Genomic DNA, 23,472 nt, shown 5'->3' on the forward strand with positions numbered 1-23,472 from the left:
CGTGTCCTGTGGAGCCAAGAGCGTGCGAGGAGCACCCTGTCCCTTCGGCCTGGTGCTGCTCTTAGAGCCAATGGGAAGGCAACTGCGGTTCTTCATGGCAGAGCCCCAGCGAGCGCCTAGAGGCTCTTAGCTTCCGGCTTTGGAGTCAGAATGGGCTCAGACTCATGTGATTTGGGACAAGTGCCTCTGTGCGTGTGTGTTTTAACCTTAACAACAACAAAACAGTATACAAACAGTACACAGATACTGATTATAAAAACCAAGTGATACAGAAGGAATACACACTTACTGTAAGTGAAAAGTCCCCCTCCATCTCAGTCATTTCCCCTTGGGTAACATCCAGTTATCATTTTATTGCCTTTTTTTTTTTTTCTGAATCCTTCCCTTGCATTTACAGAGATGGGGAGATGGTTAAAATGTGATTATTTCTAACGTAATTCTAGGCTTATTCTTCTGTGACCTACTTTTAAAGTATTCCAGGTCAGTACACGTGACATTCTTTTTTGATTCTAAATTTATATTAACTTCATTGAATATAACTTGCGTGCAATAAGACACTCCTGCATGACAAATACATGTGTGTGTAACTGCAATCCCAGTGAAGGTAAAAGCATTTCAATCCCTCAGAAAAGACTTCTGGGGGGCCCCTTCCCTGTCAGGCATCTCCTTGCTCAGTCCTGGACAACCCCTGACCTGCTTTTTGTCACTGTGGATGAGATTCGTCTTTTCAAGAGTTTGATATAAACAAAATCCTGTCGTGTTCCGTATGCCCTTTCGGTGCTTGGCTTCTTTCTCTCGATACAGTGCCTTTGCGATTCAGCCACAGTGGTTACACAGCTCAGTAGTTCGGAGTTCTCTTATCGCAAGGTAGCAACTCACTGTACAGATACCTCAACTCATTTTACCCCTTCACCTATGGATGGACAAGGGCTTCCCAGGTGGCGCCAGTGGTAAAGAACCCGCCCGCCAGTGCAGGAGACACAAGAGATGCAGGTTCCATCTCTGGATTGGGAAAATCCCCTGGAGGAGGGCATGGCAGCCCACCCCAGTGTTCTTGCCTGGAGAATCCCAAGGACAGAGGAGCCTGGCGGGCCACAGTCCACAGGGTCGCAGAGAGTCGGACACGATTGAGCGTGCACTCATGGATGGACAGCTGGGCTGTGTCCACTTTGAGGCTGCTGTGAATAGAACTGTTTTGAAGACCAGTGGTTAAGTGTCTATGTGGACATGTCTTCATTTCTTTTCAAGAGAATGAATTCCTCAGAGAGCAAATGCTAGCTCTTAGGGTAAGTGTATGTTTATCTTTGTTAAAAAAGAAAGCCCAGCTGTTTTCAGAGGCGGTGGTTCCGATTCGTATTCCACCAGCTGAGCATGAATGGGCGCACCAGTTGTTCTGTATCCTGCAAAGCGTTGGGGTTAGGACTGAACGCGTGAATTTGGAGGGGAGTGCGGTATACATTCAGCCCATAGCAGCGGGTCTTATATAAGTCCGTGGGGGAGAGTGCTTTCTGCAGGAAGTCAGCCCCAGAACACACAGCTTGGGAGAGCTTGGTCCCAGAGCTCAGGAGAATGAAGCTTCTGGGGAACTTCTGCTGTCTGGGGAACTCGGGATACAGCTAGAGTTCAGCACTGTCTCCAGGGCCCCGCCCCCTTGCCTGCTCCGCCCCGCTGAAGCCTCCCGTGGCTGATGGGGGCCGTGGTGGGAAAGCACCTGTGAAGAGCCAAGGAGGGGCTTGCAGAGCCCCAGGGAAGAGCCCATGGCAGGAAGCCACACAGAGAAGCAGAGTAAGTGAGGAAGGAGAGGAGGGGGAGGGGGAGGGGAAAGGAAAGGGGGGAGGGCGAGGGGGGGGGGGGGGAGGGGGGGGGGCGTGGTGTGAGGTCACCAAGGGGAGAGAGGAAGGAGACAGCCAAGCAGCAGGACACTGGACAATAAGAGAGGAGAGATTTCATCCCTCGGAAGGCCCAGGACCAGAGGAAGGTGGGTCCGAAAGTTTCCACTGTGTTGTTCCTTGTAATGCCCAATCTCTCACCTCTTCACACACACACACACACACACATACACACACACAAAGTGTTAGTCGCTCAGTCGTGTCCACTCTGCAATCCCATGGACTGTAGCCCACCAGGCTCCTCTGTCTATGGGATTCTCTAGGCAAGAATCCTGGAGTGGGTAGCCATTCTCTTCTCCAGGGGATCTTCCTGGACCAGGGATCAAACGGGGGTCTCCTGCACTACAGGCAGACACTTTACCATCTGAGCCACCAGGAAAGCCTCCACCTCATCACAGTTCCTCTGAACTGTTCAGCAAATGTATTCTTTACTGTCCAAGACCCATGGCATCTAATCTGTGGTCTTGGCCTGGTGGGTCAGGAAGCAGGGGGAGCAGGAAGGTTTGTCCGGATGGGGATGGGGGTAGTGTTTCACCTGCCAGGTACGTGGCTGCACATCCTGTTTCCTTCCCAGACCGAAGGCTCTTTGAATGCAAGGCCCCCATCCGTTTTGTGTGTCCCCTGCTAGACAGCAGAGGCTTATGTACAAGTGACTGCTGGATCCCCTTGAAAATCCTATAAACAGTCACTTACAAATCAACCCAAACCTTGTTTTGCACCTACTTGTGTTTTCAACTTGCACCTCCTCTCTGGGGCACTAAAGTCCCAATTCTTCCACCCCCTGTGTCCTGACCAGCCAGGAGCTGCGTGACTGTCTGAGCTCTTCTGTGCTGTGAGCAACGTGGTCAGAGTGTTGCAAGAGAAAGTCAACCAAGCCTGCTGCTTGCCCAGAGGATCAGGGGGTTGGGGGAGGCACAGAGCCAGGCCAGGGGCCGCCCAAGAGCCCAGTGGGGTCAGGCTCTGGGTCTGGGGCCCCAGACTGGTTAGCATGTGCCCTGCTCCCCCCAGCAACGCGCTTAGATGATCTGAATTTAGTTCTATTCTGGGAATCTGTTGGGAAATGAGCTAAGTGCCAAGAAGAGTGATCTGGGGTTTGAGGGTAGCAGGGCTGACAGAGAGGAAATGCCAGCCAGCTCTCCTCACCGCCCCCCCACCAGCCTCTGCCTCCTTGGGGAGCACACTGGTGAGGGGGAGTCTGGGTGCCACGCGATCTCAGCTGCCTTGCCCAGCGCTGGAGGTGGGGGGAGCCAAGCAGAGAACTGCAAAGGGCTCAGAAGGAGAGAGGAAGGCCAGCCCTGGTGTGGGAGTGTGTTTTCTCTCTGGGCGGTGCTGGAGGTGTGCAGGGTGAGCGCTCATGACTGGCGGTGACCTGCTCAGGAGCCAGGAGTGGACCAACGCCCTTCTCAGGGGGGCCGCGGCTCAGCATCAGGAGGAGTTTCCGCCCCACACAGAAGAGCCTTCACAGCTCTGTTGGCCCCCAACCCAGACCAGCCCAGGGCGCAGGCAGTTTCAGGACCCATTTCTACACTATTAAAGCCAACTTCCAACCTCCCTAAGGAGATCTGAACTTCCAACTTTGTGAGCTACGGTAGGAAAAAAAAAAAAAAAAGCCAGGAAAAGCAAGCACGGTTCAAACAGAAGGTCTTCCTTCTGCTAACATCCCCACATGCTCCCACTGAAAATGACTCTCCCAGGCACTTACCCTCCTCCAGCAAAAACATCGTGTTGTCTCTTTAAAAATCAAGCCAGCAGAGCAGGAAGAGTGAGAGGGGCCCTTCCTTGATGTGAACTTCCTCCGCTGCCACAAGGATTAAACAACTGTACTGCAGCCCCAGAGGAAGCTCTGTGTCCCCTTGAGAACGGGGGGTCAACGATATGCTGAAATCAGCTTAATGAAAACGCCCGTGGCAGTCACCCCCATCCAAAAATGTTTTCATTAACATGCAGCTAAGTCGATGTGCTTGGGTCAGCAAACACTGCAAAACCACAGCACGGATGCAGAGGGAACTCTTTCTCCGGTTAGTTTCAGGGTTTGCATTAGGGAGTTTGCCTGGCCCTGGCATCTCCCTGTGTACCGGCAATGCTGCAGAGTTGCACACGCCCAGGTCCCGCTGCAGGAGCCGCCTGCCTGGGAGGTGGTTTGCAAACAGAAGCATCCTCGTCGGCCACTTCCTACCCTGCCTGGGTGCCCCTCACAGGCAGGGCTTGTGTGGCTGTGGAGGTAAAGCAGAGCTCTTGGGAGCAATCTGAGGAAAGCCACTGTGCTGTAAACGGAGCCTTAGATTCTGGGCTACGTCTTCTTTAAGAAAGACACCGTGTATGTTGTTTAAGGGCTTCCCAGGCGGCGCTCCTAGTAAAGAACCTCCCCTGCCAATGCAGGTGACTTAAGAGATGTGGGTTCAATCCCTGGATCTGGAAGATCCCCTGGAGAAGGAAATGGCAACCCACTCCAAGAATTCCATGGACAGAGGATCCTGGCAGGCTACAGTCAATGGGATCACAAAGAGTCAGACGTGATTGAAATGACTTAGGACAGATGGACGATGTTGTTTAAAGCACATAAAATAATGAGATGAGGAAGAAGAAAGGAAAATTATTTTCAAAAACAACCTTGAATTCCCTGAAGAGAGCAGCTCTTGGTGTCTAGAAAGGACGTCATCTACACCTTATCAGTGGCCAAAGCAGTCCACCTGCTGGGGCAACGTCGTCTCCACAGACACACCTCTCCCGTGAGCAGAGTGGGCAGCTGCTCGGAACCAGGAACTGATGCGCTGGCCGAGCCCTTCAGCCAGCACTCTGTGTGGCCAGGAGCTTGTCCCCAAGGCCGGCGGTCCATCTCCAAGTAATGTGCTCTTCCTCCTTTCCGGGACAGGCCCCATGTTCTCAGCTGAACACATCATATTTTCCATGACCCAGGATGGGACTGTTGTCCTGGCGCCCAGCACACCCAGTGGACTTAGAGACTCTTGATTTCCTGCTGATGCCTGAGAAAAACAGGCACCACAGAGGAGCCAGATCAGGAGGCAGCAGGGTCAGAGCCCTGGGAATTCCCAAGGATCCCTCAGCCTTGATGTCTCTGCATCTTTGGGGCCGGAGCACCAGCGGTCAGCTCCTCACTAAACAGACAGGGTTGGGGAAGGATCCACGTGTGAGGGCTGCACGGCTTCTCCAAACTCCGTTTTAAACAGCTCTGAGCATCTAACTCTGTCCGTAACCCACGCTGATGACACAATGGCCGGAGCCAGTTTGAGACCGGCTCCCTCATCCTCCATTGAACGGACGCACTGCAGAACGCACAAAGGTGGCAAAAGCAAGCAATAGTCTTAAAGCACCAACCAAGCAGACAAAAGACTGCCTGGGATCTGGCAACCAGCAAGCAGACGGCAGGTAGAATGTGTGCCTTGCTTGGGCTGCAGGGCTCCTGGTTGTAGGACCACGCAGAAAGGAAGCCTTCTCTGTGGAGGCTGGATGGGTACGAGAAGCACCCAGAGGTCACTGATGTCGGAAGCGAGTCTGACCATCTCCAAGAGTGTGGGGCCCAGGGAAGGGTATTTTTAATAGAAGCCTCTGGCTCTGCCTGGAATACAGGAGGCACAGGAGATGCAGGTTCGATCCCTGGGTTGGGAAGATCCCCTGGAGGAGGAAATGGCAACCCACTCCCGTACTCTTGCCTGGAGAATCCCACGGACGGAGGAGCCTGGCGGGCTGCCATCCATGGGGTCACAGAGAGTCAGGCATGACGAGGCACACAGCACACTGGCCCCAGGCTGGAGGAGGGCGTCCAGGGAGCTCTCACAGTTTCACTTTCCGACGTGGATCAGGCCATCCAGACAAACTCGGGAATTCGGATGGAGCTGGACAAAGGCAGGGAGGCCAGAGCCCCAGCACCAGAAAAGCAGGCCAAGGGTCCAGAGAGACTAGAAAAGAATCCGTTTACTTAACATTGAAACAAACAGGGAGGGCGTCTGGCTCCTGTCTGAAGCGGTTCCATACAATTCATTCACTCCTTCACGCTCTCTTTCTCCTACCAACATCTACAAACGCTTCTGAAAGTGCCCTGCCTGCAAACCTGTGCAGGAGGGACAGAGAGGGGCGCGGGGAGCCCTACAGAGGCCGAGGGAGGGACAAACACTTGCTCACTGGGGCTCTAAGCTGTGGCTTCCAGGCCCTGAAAAGTGCTTTTCTCTGACTGATGAGAATAAACATTCACATGGAGGCTCAGGAAAGGCTCCTGGTCCTGGCAGTCGAGTAAGAAGCCCGCTGTCGGGGGAAGATGCTCTCCGGATCGCCCAGGCGCTGCAGCTCATGTCCAGGGTTGGCCCCACCGTCAGCGGCAGGCCCCTTGCTGGTCTCAGCATTTCCTTTGTCCCTCGGGCTGGTCCTCAGGTTCTGATAAGTGTACGAATTTTCCCTAAAATTTCTTGCAGCACAAAAGCTGCTTTTGTGCTGTGGAACTTTGTGGAGGCTTTTGGTTTCTTGCCCATGGCTTGCGTCCTGTCACTCACACTCACCTCCTGGGCTGGTGAAAGGGTAGGGAACTAGCTACCATCCCCCCACCCTCATCTGCCCCTGCAAGGATGCCATGGTGGGGGGTGTGGATGTAGGGAAATGCCCTGGGGCTAAACTCAAGAGACTTGTGAGTAATCACCTGTCCTGCCACCTGCTGCCTCATTCTCACTGCTCTGGGGGAAAAGCAAGGGAGAAGGAATTGGTCCAGACTGGGGTGCTGCTGACATCTTGGGAGAGATGGTCCTTTGTTGGGGATGGGGAGTAGGGGGATAGCTGGGCACTGTGTGTGCGAGGATTAGCACCATCCCTGTCTCCACCCAGCAGCAGCCAGCAGCATCCCCTCCAGGCGTGACAACCCCCAGGATCCACATTGATAAATGCCCCCCAGGCGGGAGGGGAACTTCCCCAGGAGAACCACCAGTCTGAAACAGCGCCATCTAATCCAGAAACCATCCAGGGCCCCTGAGCAAGTGAAACGTGGCTAGTCCAAAGCGGCACGTGCTGTGGGCATAAACTGTATCCTGGATCTCAAGTGTTTACACGGAAAGAAAAAAAGTAAACCAGCTCAGGAATATTTTGTTACATTTTTAATGGTTACAATAATAGGATTCTTAATCCATTGAGTTATATAAAATAAAATATAAGAATTGATTTTACCTCTTTTTTTTTCACTTTGAATAACGTGGCCACCTAACATGTTGAAATATCATATGTGGCTCAGCTGGTGGGGCATTAGATTTCCACTGCTCAGCACAGGTCCAGATGCTGCCCGCTAAGGTCCTCCCTAAGCAGGTCCAGATTCCCTGGGAGTGAGTCGCTGCCACACCAGCAAAGCAAGCATTTGTCAGGACTCTCTGCCCTGGCGATGGATCTGGCAGCCGAGGCACGACAGAGCAGACACAGAATCGTCAGAGAGTCTCCGATGCTCGCGCCCAGGTTTCTTCTCTGTGAGAACAGTCACACAGCCTGCGGTGTCAGCATTTAGAGGCGACGCCCCGCAACATCCCACAGAGGAAGCAGCCCCAGCTGTCAACATCCTACTCGGGTCTGATGGAAGCAACAGACCCTGGACACCTCACACAGGAGCCCAGGAAACTTTCCACTCCTACCGCCCTGTAGGAGAGCCTGGGGGTGCACCGCCCCCCGTAGCCAGGAGAGCCGGGGGTCAGAGGAGCTGGTGGAGCGTGTCGTGAGGCACGTCCCACTTCCATCACCTCCCTGCATCCCCGAAACAGTCAGGTGAGCTGGACACCAGGCTGTCTCCATTTGATTTATATGTGGCCAATAGGAATTTTGCTCTGGAAACTCAGGTCATTTTTACTAAATCAAAGTAATGCAATCCTTAACACAACACTGTGAAGAAACTATTAATATACTCCAATTAAAAAAAAACCTAAACAATAGAATTGGCATATGATTCAGCAATTCCACTTCTGGGGGTGTATCTGGAAATAAACAAAATTACTAACTCAAAAAGACGCATGCATCTGAATGCTCACAGCAGCGCTACTTACAATAGCGAAGACATGGGACACCCTAGCATCCATCAACAGACAAGTAGATTAAGAAGATATGGTATATATACATGCATATACAATGGAATATTTCTCAACCCTAACAACTGCCATTTACAGCAATGCAGATGTACCTGGGGAATATTACCCTTATTGATATGTCAGACAGAGAGAGACAAATACTATGATATCACTTATATGTGGAACTTAAACAATATTACAAATGAATGTATATACAAAACAGAAGCAGACTCACAGACATATATAACAAACTTGTGGGTACCAAAGGGAGGGGCAAATTATGAGCATGGGATTAGCAGATAGAAATGACAGTACATAAAACAGAGACCCAACAGTGATCTACTGCAGACCACAGGGAATTATAACTATTTTGTAATAACCTATAATGGGATGGGGTCTGCAGAAATACTGAATCCCTCTTCTGTAAGTGGAAAACTAACACAATATTAAAAATCAAGTTAAAAATTAAACTCAAATAAAAAATTTAAAAACCTAGCAAAAAAAAAAGATGCCCTTTTTTTCCCATGCTCACTTCTCTCCCCAGTTCCTTTCAGTTGTTCAAAATGTAAAGGCCCAGAGTCATAAGCAGAGAACACTCAAGGCGGCCCCTCTGATTTTCTGTCTGCCTGGTTATCTCTATGGGCCGTCGCCTTGGGCTGCTTGGTGCCTTGCAGGGGTCTGCGTGCCGCGTGTAGGGATGGCACTCCAAGGTGGCCCTTTCCTGAGAGCTGGCAGTGCGACAGGACCGCATTCTCGGGACTCCTTCTGGAAGCCCTGCCCCTGGCTCTTCTCTGGCCACAGTAAAGCTCTCCCTCAGCTCTGCAGTCTTCCCTCTCACTGAAAAAACAAAACAAAAAGCACCATCCTTAGCTACCCCCGCCCCCCGACCTCCTCTGCACACACACGCCGCCCCCACCTTCCTCTGAGTACCAGCAAACATTATCTTTTATCCTAAGTGACTTCAAGAGTCCAAAATAAAATTCACAACAGTGGGTTTCCATTCAGGAAAACTCTGCTTTCCATCCGGCACTACAAACCTCCAGAGTGATAAGGAGCTCAAACACTTGACCTTCTGGGAAAGAAGACCCCAAAAAAATGACAACAGACGACACGCAATTTAAGATCTCTATAAATTATGCTGTTTCCGCAAGTGCAGAAAGCCAAGGCCGTGTGCGGTCAAGGTAATCGTTCAGTATCGCGTTTCTGGAAAGTGTCAGAGGAGGAGCCCAGCCCTGGACCCCTGACTCCCGCTGAATAGATCACTGTCGCTCCCCCTCTCCACACCCCGGGGCCCAACCCCCAGAGGGCCTGGAAGGGGAGCTGACGGCCGAGGGAGGGGGCAGCCGGACCTCCGGGCCCCCAGCTCTATTCCCGGAAGTGCCTTCCTCTTGGGAAACTCTTACTGTTGTGCAGCTGCCAGGCCCCAACTGACCCAATGAGGACTCACTTCCCTGTTCACGTAGCATTGCTGGAACCTGCTGGAATGTTTAAATAGGACCTTGTTGGAAGCTGAGGTTCACATATCTGATTTACAAAATATTTTTCTCACTCAGCTTTCTGCAGAAATTTTTTTTTTTAAGGGAAGTAATCAGTAAAATCCGTAGGTGCTAGGCACTGCAGGAGTTCTGCAAATCTGTGATTCCTAGAACAGTTTTCTTGGTGGAGGGAGGCGGGGACGGGGGCTGGAAATCCAGTTGAGACGACGTGTAGAATCGTGGAGCTGTTTTATAAACATTTAGTAGTCGGTTATCAGCAGGGTAATTGAGCAGCTGATCAAAGTACTCCATCATAAAACTATAGAATCGATCTTCAAATCGGATATTTGCCACTGGAGCAGGCCCAGCTCAGACCAGGCAGGAGTCCTTGCTGAGACGTCTGCCTCTTCAGGCTGTGAAGTCTGTGAGAGCGGCAGAAACAGAGGCGCAGCTGACATCCCCACACGGGACCCAGAGCACAGATCCTGACATAACTCCTGCGCCCGTGTCTGCAGGGCCTGCTGTTGACTGCACAGGGGGCGATGTACTGTCCCGCTGAAAACCCTTGCAAAATGCTAGGCAGTTAGCCGTAGGGCTGAAAGGATTCACTTATAAAAACAGCGTAATAAGACATGGGATATAGCACAGGGAGCTATATTCCCCATTCTGTGATTAAGCCTTAATGGAAAAGGACATTTTAAAAAACAATGACACATCAAATGGCAAACTGCTTGTGATTCATGAGCAATTGTTTGTTGCTTCTTATGGCTTTTGATTTCTTATTATATACATGTTAACTTTTTAAAAATACAGGTTATTTTTTAAAAACCTTTTTAAAAATGTGTGTGTGTGTACAGCAGAAATTAGCACAACATTGTAAATCAACCATATTTATTTAGAAGATATGGGAAAATATGAAATACAGACAAATAAAAAGCAAGTAGAGCTTCTTACAGAACTGGATGTCTGTTAAAAATATAGCAACAGGAATTGAGCTACACAAAATTGAAGAAAAAAGCCAGACAAAACAGTGTGTCCTGAAAAGTTCCATGTATAGAAATTTAAAAGGGGCTTCCCCAGTGGTTCATCGATAAAGAATCCACATGTAATGCAGGAGACGGGTTCAAGAAGATCCCCGGAGAAGGAAATGGCAACCTCCTCCAGTATTCTTGCCTGGGAAATCCAACGGACAGAGGAGCCTGGTGGGCTACAGTCCATGGAGTCGTAAAGAGACACGAGTTAGTGACTCAACAACAACAAGATAAAAACGGGCAAAACTAGTTATGGAAAACAGCATGGAGGTTCCTCAAAAACTCACAGATAGAATTACCACATGGTACAGACACTCAGTCGTATCTGACTCCTTGTGACCCCAGGGACTGTGGCTGACCAGCTCCTCCGTCCATGGACTTCTCCAGGCAAGAATACTGGAAAGCGTTGCCATTCCCTTCTCCAGGGGATTTTCCCAACTGAGGGATCAAACCGAGGTCTCCTGCACTGCAGGCAGATTCTTTACTGTCTGAGCCATTGCTAGAATTACCGCTTGACTTAGCAATTCCACCTCTGGGTAATTACCTCTGGGTAATTATCCAGAGGAATTGAAAGTAGGGTCTCTAAGAGCTATTTGCACATGGATGTTCATAACGACTTTATTCATAATCGCCAAGAGGGAGAAGCCACCCGAGTGTCCATCAATAGATGACCGGGTAAACAAAAGGGGTATCAATACAGTGGAATACCCGTCGGCCTGATAAAGAGAAGATCCTGGCACAGGCTGCACTGTGGAGGGACGTGAGGCCATCACGCGCAGTGACAGACACCGGGCACCAAAGGCCAAACGCTGCCTGGCTCCATGGAAGAGGTCTCCGGAGTAGGCAGGTTCACAGACACAGATTGGTGGGCTCCAGAGGCTGGGGAGGGGGAATGGGGACAGAGTTTCGGTTTTGCAAGATGAAAAGAGGTCTGTGGATGGAAAGTATGAGGGTCGCACCGTTTGAATGCACTTCATGCCGCTGAGCTGGGCACTTAGAGACAATGACGACAATAAATTTGGTTTTACGCTTTTTGCCACAATTAAAAGCTAATTTTTTTTTAAAGGGAAAAAAAGAGGCGGCACCAAACTATGGTGCGAGACCAGGGCTGGTTGGGGAGAAGGGGGCTCCCGGCGGCTGAGCAAGTCCCATTCCTTAGTGTAAGGGTTGGTTGCACGAATGTTTTCCAGTTGTGAACCGTTAGTGAATTATACATTTAGGCTTTGGGCACTTTTCTGCACGCATTTTTTATAATTTTTTTAAAAATATTGTAAAATGCCTTCAGCCAATTCCTCCTCCTCTACCCCTATATATTCGTGAAAGTTAGAAGAAATTATATGAGCAACAGTGAAAACCCAGTTCTACAGGAAAGGCCACAAGGATGAAAGGTCATCTAAAGTCCGCAATAACATATGAGACGATTCACTTTTGCCCATATCTTGCCTAACAGCTTCTGGAGCTTCCAAGTTCATGAAGCAAGTCCTCTTCGTGTTTTCATTGCCACTTCTGTTAGCGAGAACATCACCCCTCCCCCCTCCAAATATCAGATTTTTAGAAAACTTTGTCCCGGGGTCCCTTCCCTCAACGGCTGCTCAGCAAGCAGAGTCAAGCAAGCAGGGTGGGAAAGGCCTGGGTGTGCAGAGAGCCTGGAGTGAGCATGTGGGGATTTAGGGAGTCCCAGGTGCGCTCTGATCACAGTGCACTCATTAACCAGGCGCTTAACCGGTTAACTGGCTGGCGCTCGAAGGCCCCTCTCGGCCTGGCAGACTGGGAGCTTTGGCTTGATTCCCAGTCCGCCCCCACACCCCAAGTCCCCTTTTCTGCTCCCGGCCAAGACCTCTCTCCACAGGAATCCAGACCATAAGCCCAGGGCTCTGTCAGGTTCTATGGCGGCGGGCTGAATCCCCAGGCAAAGCGGACGCCCCCTCAGCCCCGGCTTCCCCCAGGGCCTCCCCACGCCTTCACAGGCTCCGGCTGTGATGGAAACTAGCTGTTCCAGAAGACAAGGTCTTAGCTCTCCTCTCTTTTTCCACGTCTTCCTCCCAAAGCTTCTATTTCTGCTACCCCAGTTCCTTCCCTTGCATGACCACAAGCCCAGGTGAGGCTCGGGGCTTGAGGAAGCCAGTTCCACATCTCATTTCATTTGGGTCCTGCTAATTCAGACTTTTAAAAAGATAATCTACTGGTGTCTTACCAATTGGCATCTAAGCACTGAACTTCTATAATGACACTCACATCTTCACCCCACCCCCACCCCAGGGAGGACCCAGGTGGAGGCTGGGAGAAGTAAAAAGCTTCTGATCCCACCAAGCAGCAAAGCCAAGAAGATGCGAGTCCCACCTGGATGGTGCGGGCCCATCATCTCAGCTATGCTGGAGCCTCACTCACACCTTGAGGGGTTCTGGTCCTGCCGTGGGCATTCCAGCCAGTTCCCCAGTTCAGACCTTGGAGGCTTCGCCAACCACTGTGAGAACACGCACAGTAAAGCAAGGAATGCCGGGAATCCCAGCAACTCTCAGAGGTGTTCTTTAAATGGCCACACTCTTGTGTTTTAAATACCATGTATAAGCCCAAGGCCCTCTGTTTACCTCTGATGTTACCCAAATAAAACCAGGGAGCCGTGTCTGCAGCTCAGCAGGGGCCTAGTTTTGGGAAAACACTCTTCCCCTGAGAGGTGGAACTGTCCTTGCAGGAAATGTTAAGGAAGAGGAACTGCATGGATCACCTCTCAGTCTCATGACGCCATCTTTATGCCGGAGGGGCGGGAAGGCAGGGTTGAGGGGAAGTGTGGCTATAAAACAAACCAAGTCTTGGAGTGCACAATACACGAGTCCAAGCAGACCGAGCCCCGCTTCCAGGAGGAGGGAGCCCTCAAAGCTTGACCCCCTGCCCGCCAGGCTCTTAGAAGCCAGAGCAGGGCCTGCTGTCTGGCCTGCCTGGGCTGTGCCTAAGTACCTTTAGAAAGATGCCGGGCTCCTCTGAGGCTGAATCAGCACCGTCAGGCATCAAAGATGAACACGGCCCAAATTTCAGGTCGGTTCTGTCAAAATAAAGGAAGCTTTTTTGTTTTAATCTTTTTCAGAATTTGCTCAAGATTTTCAGAAAGGAGGAACGTGTGCTTTTTTTTTTTAGTTGAGTGGAAAAGATGAGTCTCCTGATGATGAGTTTCTGCAGCTAGAGATCCAAATAAAAAATGAAAATAAAATCCAAAATGAAAATAAAATTTTAAAAAATGTGTCTTTTCCACTTCTACAAAGAGTGACCATATCGGAAGGGGTGAGGTGCTTGAACCCCACATGAAAACTGGACTTCCCTGAGGGCTCAGATAGTAAAGATGTCTGTTGGATTCCTGGGTTGGGAAGATCTCTTGGAAAAGGAAATGGCAACCTGCTCCAGTATTCTTGCCTGGAGAACCCCATGGACAAAGGAGCCTGGTGGGCTACAGGCCATGGGGTTGCAAAGAGCCAGACACGACTGAACTACTTTCACTTTCACTTTATGTGAAAACCTTATCATCTCAAATAAGGCTTATAATTTCAAATTTCAACCCCTCCTCCTGCATTTTCTGATCTCCATCCCCACTCCCCAGGGCAGAAGGGAGCAGTGGTTTGCTCCCACCAAACAGTGGTTTCAGCTCCCTTGGAATTAGTACATTAACCTCTGTGACCACCACCCCCAATTTAAGGAAAGCTAAAGGTGGCTCGCTTCAAACTTTGCTTCATAGTGAAGTGAGTCTTTTTTCTCTAAGGAGCTTCACTCTATGAAACCTCGAAACTCACGAAAACTCACTTTCACATCTTTTCCTGCTGAGCAGCAAAGCTCAAGCACGACGCTTTGCTTTTGCCAGATTTGGGGCTTATTGCAGGAAAACAGAGTTCTTTCCTCTTTTAGCTTCTTTCCATCACCTCTGGAGACAAGCTTGCCAGCTACCAAAACAAAATGTTTCCCAGTTTCTCCTCCCACACTTGTGAACTTTGTTCCTTGATTAGGTACCAGACTCCCCTGGAAACAGAACTGGACAATGTTCAACCAATCACTGCAGGTTCTTCAAACACGAGCTCGAGAGACATTGTTTCACGAGGTGTGTGTGTCCTCCCTGCCTCGCCTTTCAGCGTTTGAGTTGGTTTTGGGGGCTGCAGCAGGGGGGCCCCTTCCCCAGAAGGCAGGAGAAGGAAGCCGCTCTGGGTGCACAGAGGACAGGCCCTGCCCCCCCTCTTTAGGCCCAGCAAGGAGCTGTGAGCAAGCAGGTGGACAGCACGGCCGTAGGACAGGCTGGTCCCAGCTCCCAAGCTAGAAAATTCCTGTTACTTCACAGCTGGTAGTGAAACACTGGGCCGCTCCCCTCTCCAGCCCCCAGCCAGACCCACCAGGCCTGCCTGCCTTTGACATTCCCCCCAGCCCCTCCCAAGAGCAAGGGCTGGTCCTTGGTGCTGGGGGAAGGGAAAGAGCCTGCTTACTTGCAAGGAATCTCGTTGTGGACCCTCCACGAAGGCCTGGGGCTGCTGTTGCCAAGGGAGCCGGGGAACTCGAAGCCTGAGCCGATAGAGGGCAGCATGTGCTAACAGATAACTAGAGCCGGCTTCTCTTCCAAGGGCAGGGCGTCTCAGAGAACACACACTGGGGTTCCCACGTGTCAGCAGAAAAACAAGTCAGAGAGACTTGAGGGAGGGCTGGGCTGGGAGACAGAGGGACGTCCCTCCAAGCCAGGCCGTGTGCAGGAGACACTGCTCAGGGAAGAGCCAGGCAGCGTGTCCTGGCAGAGGCTGGGCATATAAACCCAGGAGACGCAGGCCCCTGAGCAGAGCGACACCTCCTGCCCCACGAACCTGCGTCTCATGGGCTCCTCGGCCTCCCCAGGCCCCAGTTCAGTGCCCGGACCTCGGGCAGAGAAGGCATCGTGTGTCCCAGCGTGCTTCAGCCTCTGGACCGAGAGGACAGGGGAGTGCCCTGAGGCTGGCAGATGCTGGGGGCCTGGCTGGGTCTGAGAAGGGAAGTGCAACCCCACCAAGTGGGATCTATGAGGTGGCCCAGGTCCAAGGGCAGTGCCGGGCTCTGAGCTGATAGGTGTCAGCCTCGCGGCTCTCAGCCCAGAGAGGGAGGGCAGGGGCATCCTTCCACGGACTGCGGACGGACGGGAGCTGACACTCTGGGGTGCCCCGCAAGAGCAGCTCTGCACTCAGAGAGCTCCCAGCATCCCTCCTTCTGACCCCCGGGGCGCCCTGCCCAAGGGGAGAGCTCGGCAGCGTGCTGAGGAGCAGAACCCAGAGCCGCGGCTCAGCCCTGACCTCCGTCCAAGTCACCAGGGGCAGGAGCAGAGGTGTCTGTGCAATCCAAGGACCGTCTCTTCCCACGAGCCCCTGGCCAGCCTGGTCCAGGCGGCCGCGGGCCTGGGAGACACGAAGGACAGGCTGCACCCGAGCAGGCTGGGGAGTGTCCGATTGCAGGTGATGGGGCCACAGCCCCTGCCCGAGGTCTCAGCCCCCGCACAGGCCCCAGGGCCACACTTCCTCCTCCATCCCTCCACCTCTCCCATTTCCTCTCCTCCCAGAGATCCAGCCTGTCCCTGCACTGCACCGCGCTGTGGTTCAGCTTGCGGCTGTGCCTGCTATTTCTTCATGGAGTGATTATGGTTTTTCAAGCACCATGCACACATCTTTTTCCAAATCATGTGCACTGAAAAGCGGGCACAGGCCCTGAGCAGCAACACAGCAAGTCTCGGGGTGCTGGGGGTCCAGCACCCCCAGCTCTGGACCCTGTCGGGGTCAGCTTCTGGGCCCGCGTCCCCCCTGCTCCTTCCATCCCATGATCCAAGGGAGAGGGGCTGCGGCCTCTAAGCTGGGGAAAGGCTAATTATAGAAGTGACACCGTAGAGAATAGGACGCACTTGGAACTGAACGGGAGCCTCGCGCTGTCGGGAGGGTTTCCAACTTCCAACAGCGCCAGGAGAGGTATTCAGACTAAGTTTCCCACTGACAGCAGTTTAAAAGCTGGACAATATAGAAAAGGACTCCAAGCCTTCTGCTGCAATTTTTAAATATTGAGAAGTAAAGAATGTTGGCTTTTGATGCGAGGAATGAAGGACTGGGGTGCATGCCTCTCTGATCACCTCGGCATCAGAAACAAGGTTAGACAGTAACTATGCAGCCTTTAAAAAGGAGATGCCAGCACCTGTGACAACATGGGTGGGCCTGGAGCCCCCCGTGCTGTGACATAGAGAAACACTGTAGGATTTTGCTCATAGGCAGAATCTATGATAGTCCGATGCACAGAATTGGCAAGTAGACAGTGGCTGCTGGCGAGAAGCAGAGAGAGAAATGGCATGGTGTGGGTCACAGGGCTTCAGTTACGCAAGATGAGCATGTTCTAGACAGAAAGAACATACTTGTCATACAGCGTGGTGACTGTTGCTAACAATACTATCCTGAATGCCTGAGAGTTGCAAAAGAGGACTGAGCTAAGGCGAAATCATCTCACCTCTCACACACACACACACGATGGTAACCACGTGAAGCTGAGGGATATGTCAATCAGCTTGGGATCTTTTCCATGTCTACGTGTATATTATCTTCTGCTCAGATGTTCAGTCGTGTCTGACTCTTTGCGACCCCGTGGACTGTAGCCCGCCAGGCTCCTCTGTCCATGGGATTCTCCAGGCAAGAATACCAGAATGGGGTGTCATTTCCTCCTCCGGAGAATCTTCCCCACCCAGGGTCTGAACCCTCATAGCTTACATCTCCTGCATTGACAAGCGGATCCTTTACCACTGGCCCCATTTGGGAAGCCCCACAGTGTTTATGTATATCGAAACATTAGACTGGACACCTTAATTAGATACGATTTTTCCATGTCAAAGATATTAAAAAAAAAAAGAATTTTAAAATTGGAAAGTGGAAAACACAGTTAGGCTAGAATGACAAGGGGACACAGGAAGGGAGCAGAAGAGGCGGCACCACTGTGAGCAGGACAGACGGGGGCGCCCACGGCCCTGGGCTGGGACCCAGGGAGCAGACTTTCAGGTTGATGGTGACCTCGCCCAGAGGGATGCTTTCACTTCTTGAAAACCTTTAGGTGGAGGAAATACACCCATCAGTTTTTGCTGAATACACAACTGCCTGGGAAGGGCAAGGTTGAGTGAAAAACAGGCCTTGAAACCAAACCTCGCGCATAGTACTTTGTTACGTAACTGAGCGGAAGCCTAGTGTCTCTTCTGGTCGGAGGCTCTCCAAACATTTGGGGAATGCGGCCTTTGGAGAGATGTTTGCGGAGGTTACCCTGGACACTCAGCGAGGGCTGTGACCCAGCCCTGACCACGGGGCTGGGGGAGGGGAGCGGATCTCAGCCAGGCTCCACGTTCAGTGTCCAGAGCCTCTCAGGCCCACCTACCTGCTGCCTTGCTCCAGCCAAGGATACTTCTGGAGCGCGGTTTCTTCCTTGGGAAAACAGAAACGAATAACGTGAAAACAGTAACACACTTACTTCCGTGGAGTCTTGCGTGACTCTGTGGAACTGAACCATGTCTTTATGCATAAATCACATGTTAGTTCATGCCCACTGGAGTCGGATGGACTTGCTATGTTCTCTGAGCCTCACGTACCCGTAAAAGCACCCCGAGTAAGATAGGATTGTAGGGCACGAAATGCTCAGAAGAGCTTTCTTCAAAGTGCGTGCATGCTCAGTTGCTGCAGCCGTGTCCAGCTCTTTGTGACCCTGTGGACTGTAGCCCACCAGGCTCCTCTGTCCATGGGATTCTCCAGGCAAGAATACAGGAGTGGGTTGCCGTCTCCTCCTCCAGGGGATCCTCCTGACGCAGGGATAAAACCTGCATCTTCAGCCATTGGCAGGCAGGTTCTTTACCACTGAGCCATCTGGGAAGCCCCTTCTTTAATGCTTTCCAAATAGTTTTGTGGGCAACTTGTAGGGAGAAACACGTTTCACATCTCTTCCCGGCACACACAACATAGGCATACTCAACTGAAACAATATTTAATCTCGCTCTGTGCAATACATACCATCTGGCATTTTCTACGCTCTTTCATTTGTTAAAACACTAGGCATAGCTCACTCACTATAGACTGTACAGACTGAGGCTCTACAGCTCCCAGTCTGAGAAACATTGTCTGGGGGCTTCCAAACAGGAAGAGAGACTGACCACTCATTTTTCACCTTTCCCTTCATAAACCCTATTTAAATGGTAATAAAGGAATAAAATGCCATAAACCCACAAGGACAAAGGACACAGGAGGGGACGTCAACAGATGGGAGACTTTGACAAGTTTTTAGAAGACAGATCACTAGGTTTCCATCACAGTAAATGACAGAAGAACCCTTAGTCACTTGACAATTTGCCTTATTCTTCCTTGTAATAAGATTCAGATTGTATTTAAGTTCTCAGCCTCCACTACAAGGTCATGGTGTCAGGAAAGACCAACCTCATCTTCAGCTCCAGGGAGTAAACCTTGATTCAGTTCAGTTCAGTTCAGTTGATCAGTCATGTCTAACTCTTTGTGACCCCATGAATCACAGCATGCCAGGCCTCCCTCTCCATCACCAACTCCCGGAGTTCACTCAGATTCACGTCCATTGAGTCAGTGATGCCATCCAGCCATCTCATCCTCGGTTGTCCCCTTCTCCTCCTGCCCCCAATCCCTCCCAGCATCAGAGTCTTTTCCAATGAGTCAACTCTTCACATGAGGTGGCCAGAGTACTGGAGCTTCAGCTTCAGCATCATTCCTTCCAAAAAATCCCAGGGTTGATCTCCTTCAGAATGGACTGGTTGGATCTCCTTGTAGTCCAAGGGACTCTCAAGAGTCTTCTCCAACACCATAGTTCAAAAGCATCCATTCTTCAGCGCTCAGCTTTCTTCACAGTCCAACTCTCACATCCATACATGACCACTGGAAAAACCTTGATTAATTGAAGACAATCATATTAATTTTATTTCCCTTGTCTAGTGATTCATTTAAGAAGAGCCGTAACACCTAATTTTGGATGTGGGGTCTTGATAGAAAGTCTGCCAATGATGGGATTAATTCTAGGAAACATTCTACAGTTTTAAAGAGTCAGAGGACAAGGTAAATTCCAATTTCTGCCTCTGGAATATAAGCCACTGCCATAATGTGCCCACAAAAGGAACTACCCAAGGCATTCTGGCAGAACAAACAGTTTTTTTTAAAACCAGGGTTCCTGATGTAATTCAGCCACTGAGTTAAACAACCTGAGAGCCACCTTATCCCAGGACTTTTACGTTATTCAAGAAAATGAATCCACTTGTCGTTGGGGACATTTTAATTGGGTTTTCTTTCACTTCCAGGATCCTAACACAACAAGGTGTATCATCATAAAACTTCACCACACCAGGGGAAACTGAGGGCCCTCGAACTCCCAAGGAGAGAAAATAAAGGAAGAACACAGAGGAACAGGAAGGAAAATGGTACAACGAATACAGCATTGGATGCTAGGACAATTAATGACTTCAAAATTCTAATAGAAAATGACATTCTATCTGGAATTCAATAACCAGGGCTTCCCTGGTAGCTGTGCGGTTAAAGAATCCATCTGCCAAGGCAGGAGACACAGCAGACGTGGGTTCAATGCCTGAGTTGGGAAGATCCCCTGGAGAAGGAAATGGCAACCCACTCCAGTGTTCTTGCCTGGGGAATCCCATGGACAGAGGAGCCTCCGGGGCTACAGTCCATGGGGTCGCAAAGTGTCAGAGACTTACTGACTGAAAAACAAAACGGAACAAGAATGAATGCAGGTAAAGGTATTTTTATACACACAAGGATAAAAATATATATATATTTTAATCTCCCATGACTTTTTCCTAAGTGCTAGTGGTTGACAGGTTTCAGGAAAATAAAAGAATAAAAAGGAGGAAAAGGAAGCCTAAGCACGTGACTGCAGTCAGAATGGCCAGCATGTAAAAGTCTAGAAACGATGCCAGCTGAAGAGGGTGCAGGAAAGGGGCTGTCTACACTGTCGGTGGGGGTGTGAACTGCTGTGCCCACTATGGAGAACAGTATCAAGCTTCCCGAAAAAGCTAAAAATAGACGTATCACATGATTCTGCAGCCCACTTCTGGGCATATATCCAGAGGAAACGCTAATATAAAAAGACACATGCATCCCAGTGTTCACAGCACCACTATTTACAACAACCGAGCCGTGCAAGCAACATGAGTCCATCGACAGTGGATGGACGAGACAAAGAAGACGTGGTGTATGCATGCAACAGAATATTGCGTAGCCATCAGAAAAGAGTGAAATAATGCCATTTTCAGCAATATGGATGGACCCTGAGATTATCAAATTAAGTGAAGTAATTCAAAGACAAATATCCTACGATACCATTTATGTGTGGAATCTAAAAAATATTACACAAATGAACTAATTTATAATGCAAAACAAACAGTTCACAGACATGGAAAACAAACTCATGGCTTTCAAAAAATATAGTGGAGAGTGGTGGTGGAGAGAGAAATTAGGAGTTTGGGGTTAGCATATATGCACTGCTGCTGCTGCGGCTGCTAAGTCGCTTCAGTCGTGTCCAACTCTGGGCGACCCCATAGACGGCAGCCCGCCAGGCGCCCCCGTCCCTGGGATTCTCCAGGCAAGAACTCTGGAGTGGGTTGCCATTTCGCATATAAAATAGACAAACAACAAGAATCTGCCATATAGCACAGGGAACTCCACTGGATACCTTATCATCTATAAGGGAAATGAATCTGAAAACAAATATATATATTTGAGCAAGCTCCAGGAGATAGTGGAGGACAGGGAAGCCTGGCATGCAGCAGTCCATGGGGTCACAGAAAGTCAGACATGACTCAGCGACTGAACACGTACATGTATATAACTGAATCACTTTGTTGTATACTCGAAACTAATATAGCATTGTAAACTAACTACACTTCAATTTTTAAAATATATTTTTAAATAAACTCTTTTACAAAAAGGAAAGGAGGCCTAAGGAAGACTAAGAGACCTCGGAACCAGCAAGCAGAACCAGCAGGGTAGGGAAGACGACCACTCTGCTGCCAGTCCCAAGAATAGCCAGCCCAGTGGCAGCAGAAAGGTGGAGAGAGCCAGGAAAAAAAAGACTTGACAGAGTAAGTCCTGTGGCAAGTCTAGTGACAAAGTGATAATCAGAATGAAATTAAAGGCATTATATTCATTATCTCTCGCTGCATAACCAATTACCCCAAGACTTAGGGACTTAAAACAAAAGGCATGTATTATCTCACAGTGTCCGAGGGGCAGGAATCTGGGAGCAGCTTGGCGGGGGGATCCCAGCTCAGAGCTTCTCCTGAGCCGTTGGCTGGGACTGGTCACCTGCCAGCTCCACCGGGCCCATCAGTTCGACTCACTCATGGAGCTCTTGGCTGGAGGCCTTGGTTTCTTTGCCCGTGGATCCGGCCATGGGCTGACTAAGTGCCCTCACAGCACTTTTCCCCTGAGCAAGATCCTCATGAGCAAGGTCAAGGCGGAGGAGGCTGGGTCGCCCTCAGCAATCTGGTCTAGGGAGCCACGCATCTCCCTTCCATCGCTGTCAACTTGTTAGAAGCGGCTCACCAAGTGCAGCAGGTGAAGCAGGGCTTAATGTTCTGGACGGACGAGCACGTGAAGGGAAGGGGACGTTGACGGTGAGGGAACTGAGCGTGGGCGTGGGCCATCTGGGATCTTGGAAATCTCTGTATTTTCTGCTCCATTATGCCATGGGCCTAAAACTGCTCTTAAAAATAAAGCCAATTAAGCACTGGTGTGGTCGGGCTTATGAGCAAGCCCACTCGCAACCCCCCTCCGCTCCCGGCTCATCCTCACAGTAGGGTCTTGTTCCCACGTGGCCCCCACCCCCAAACTGACAGCCTTCCCACCTTCAGCCTCCTGCACCAGGCGGCACACTCGGTGCCCCTGATGCACCCACTCTGGCCCGCCGCTCCACGTGTCGATGACCCTGAAGGCCAATCTCCGGATAGACAGGGAGTAAAATGAATTTGGTTTCCAGGGACGAGGCTGGGGCAGGTGGGGAAGGGGGAGGACCAGGAATCACGGGCTGGGGGCAGGGCTCAGGCCCCGACCCTTCGCTCCCCCAGCCCCTGGCCCTTCATCTCGCCTGCCTTCCTACTTTGAGCTCCCCCTCCGACCCCCGCACATACCCTTACTTCCCACATCCTCACAGCTCTGATGGAGGGAACTCCGGACCGTTGCTATGAAGGTCGCCGTGACTACACTGTCCCTCTTGCCAGGCAGGCGGGATGAGGAAACTGCCCCCTGGTCCCTGCCTGGCTCCTCTTGGCCCCCACGAGAGCCGAACCACAGAGCTTTCTATCCATTCTTGCTTCCTCCTCCAGTGATCCTGCCACCTTCCTACTGAGCAGCAGCCCACCGTGGGGTCCCTGGACTTCCTGCCCAGGGTCACACCTGTCCCCCTCCCTCCCCACTCCTGACTTTTGACCCTGGCTTTCACCTGCGAGCTGACCCCATTTGGCCTCCCCTCCCCAGACCACCCTCCCTGACTCCCCTTCCCTCCCTCGCCCCTCAAGCCCTTTGGCCTCCTCACCCACGTTCTCTCCGGTTAAAACCAAAACAACAATAAAACAGAAAAGTGTTCTCCAGGCAACTGGAGGAATCACACAAAACACTTTCACCAACGGGGCAGGGACCTGGAGCTGGCCCCCTGGCCAAGAGAAGAGGTGAGTCCACAGGGCGTGGAAGTGTAGCCAGGACAGGAGCCAGCTCGCCAGGGTGTGGCAGGGCTGGACTTGGAAAGTGGACGCTCCCTGGGTCGGCCACCACCCAGGCCTTCTCGCAGCCCTGGTGACCTTCCTGCAGACACACCATCGGAGCGACAGGACGACTCCGAGAGGACACACCAGCAGTCTCCATCATAAGCGTGGAAATATCCACGGGGCGATCGCAGGCAGGCTGGGCTGTCCCCCAACGGCGCTTGTCTTTTTCTCTTTTGGAACAGGAGATGAAAGTGACGTGAATCTCATGCCAGACTCTAAGCAGAGCCAGGCAAACAGAGCCCCTCC

At 51.0% G+C, this 23,472-nt stretch overlaps 2 long non-coding RNA genes across 3 annotated transcripts; one reads left to right on the forward strand and one right to left on the reverse strand.

Moving 5' to 3' along the window:
* Nucleotides 1–1,209: 1,209 nt before the first annotated feature.
* On the forward strand, nucleotides 1,210–7,054 carry LOC120869984. Of its 2 annotated transcripts, none has more exons than XR_005722691.1 (2): nucleotides 1,210–1,789; nucleotides 6,317–7,054. It is a non-coding gene; the product is annotated as an uncharacterized LOC120869984 (long non-coding RNA). The 2 variants fall into 2 exon arrangements; XR_005722690.1 differs by having other exon boundaries at nucleotides 1,218–1,789; nucleotides 6,720–7,054.
* Nucleotides 7,055–7,651: 597 nt separating this feature from the next.
* Nucleotides 7,652–9,172, reverse strand: LOC120869985. The gene is made up of 2 exons (XR_005722692.1): nucleotides 8,971–9,172; nucleotides 7,652–8,770 (listed from the first exon to the last, which is right to left on the reverse strand). It is a non-coding gene; the product is annotated as an uncharacterized LOC120869985 (long non-coding RNA).
* Between the last annotated feature and the right edge of the window lie 14,300 nt (nucleotides 9,173–23,472).

Source organism: Oryx dammah, unplaced genomic scaffold, assembly GCF_014754425.2.
Source record: "Oryx dammah isolate SB20612 unplaced genomic scaffold, SCBI_Odam_1.1 HiC_scaffold_11, whole genome shotgun sequence".
In the NCBI taxonomy this organism is placed as follows: domain Eukaryota; kingdom Metazoa; phylum Chordata; class Mammalia; order Artiodactyla; family Bovidae; genus Oryx; species Oryx dammah.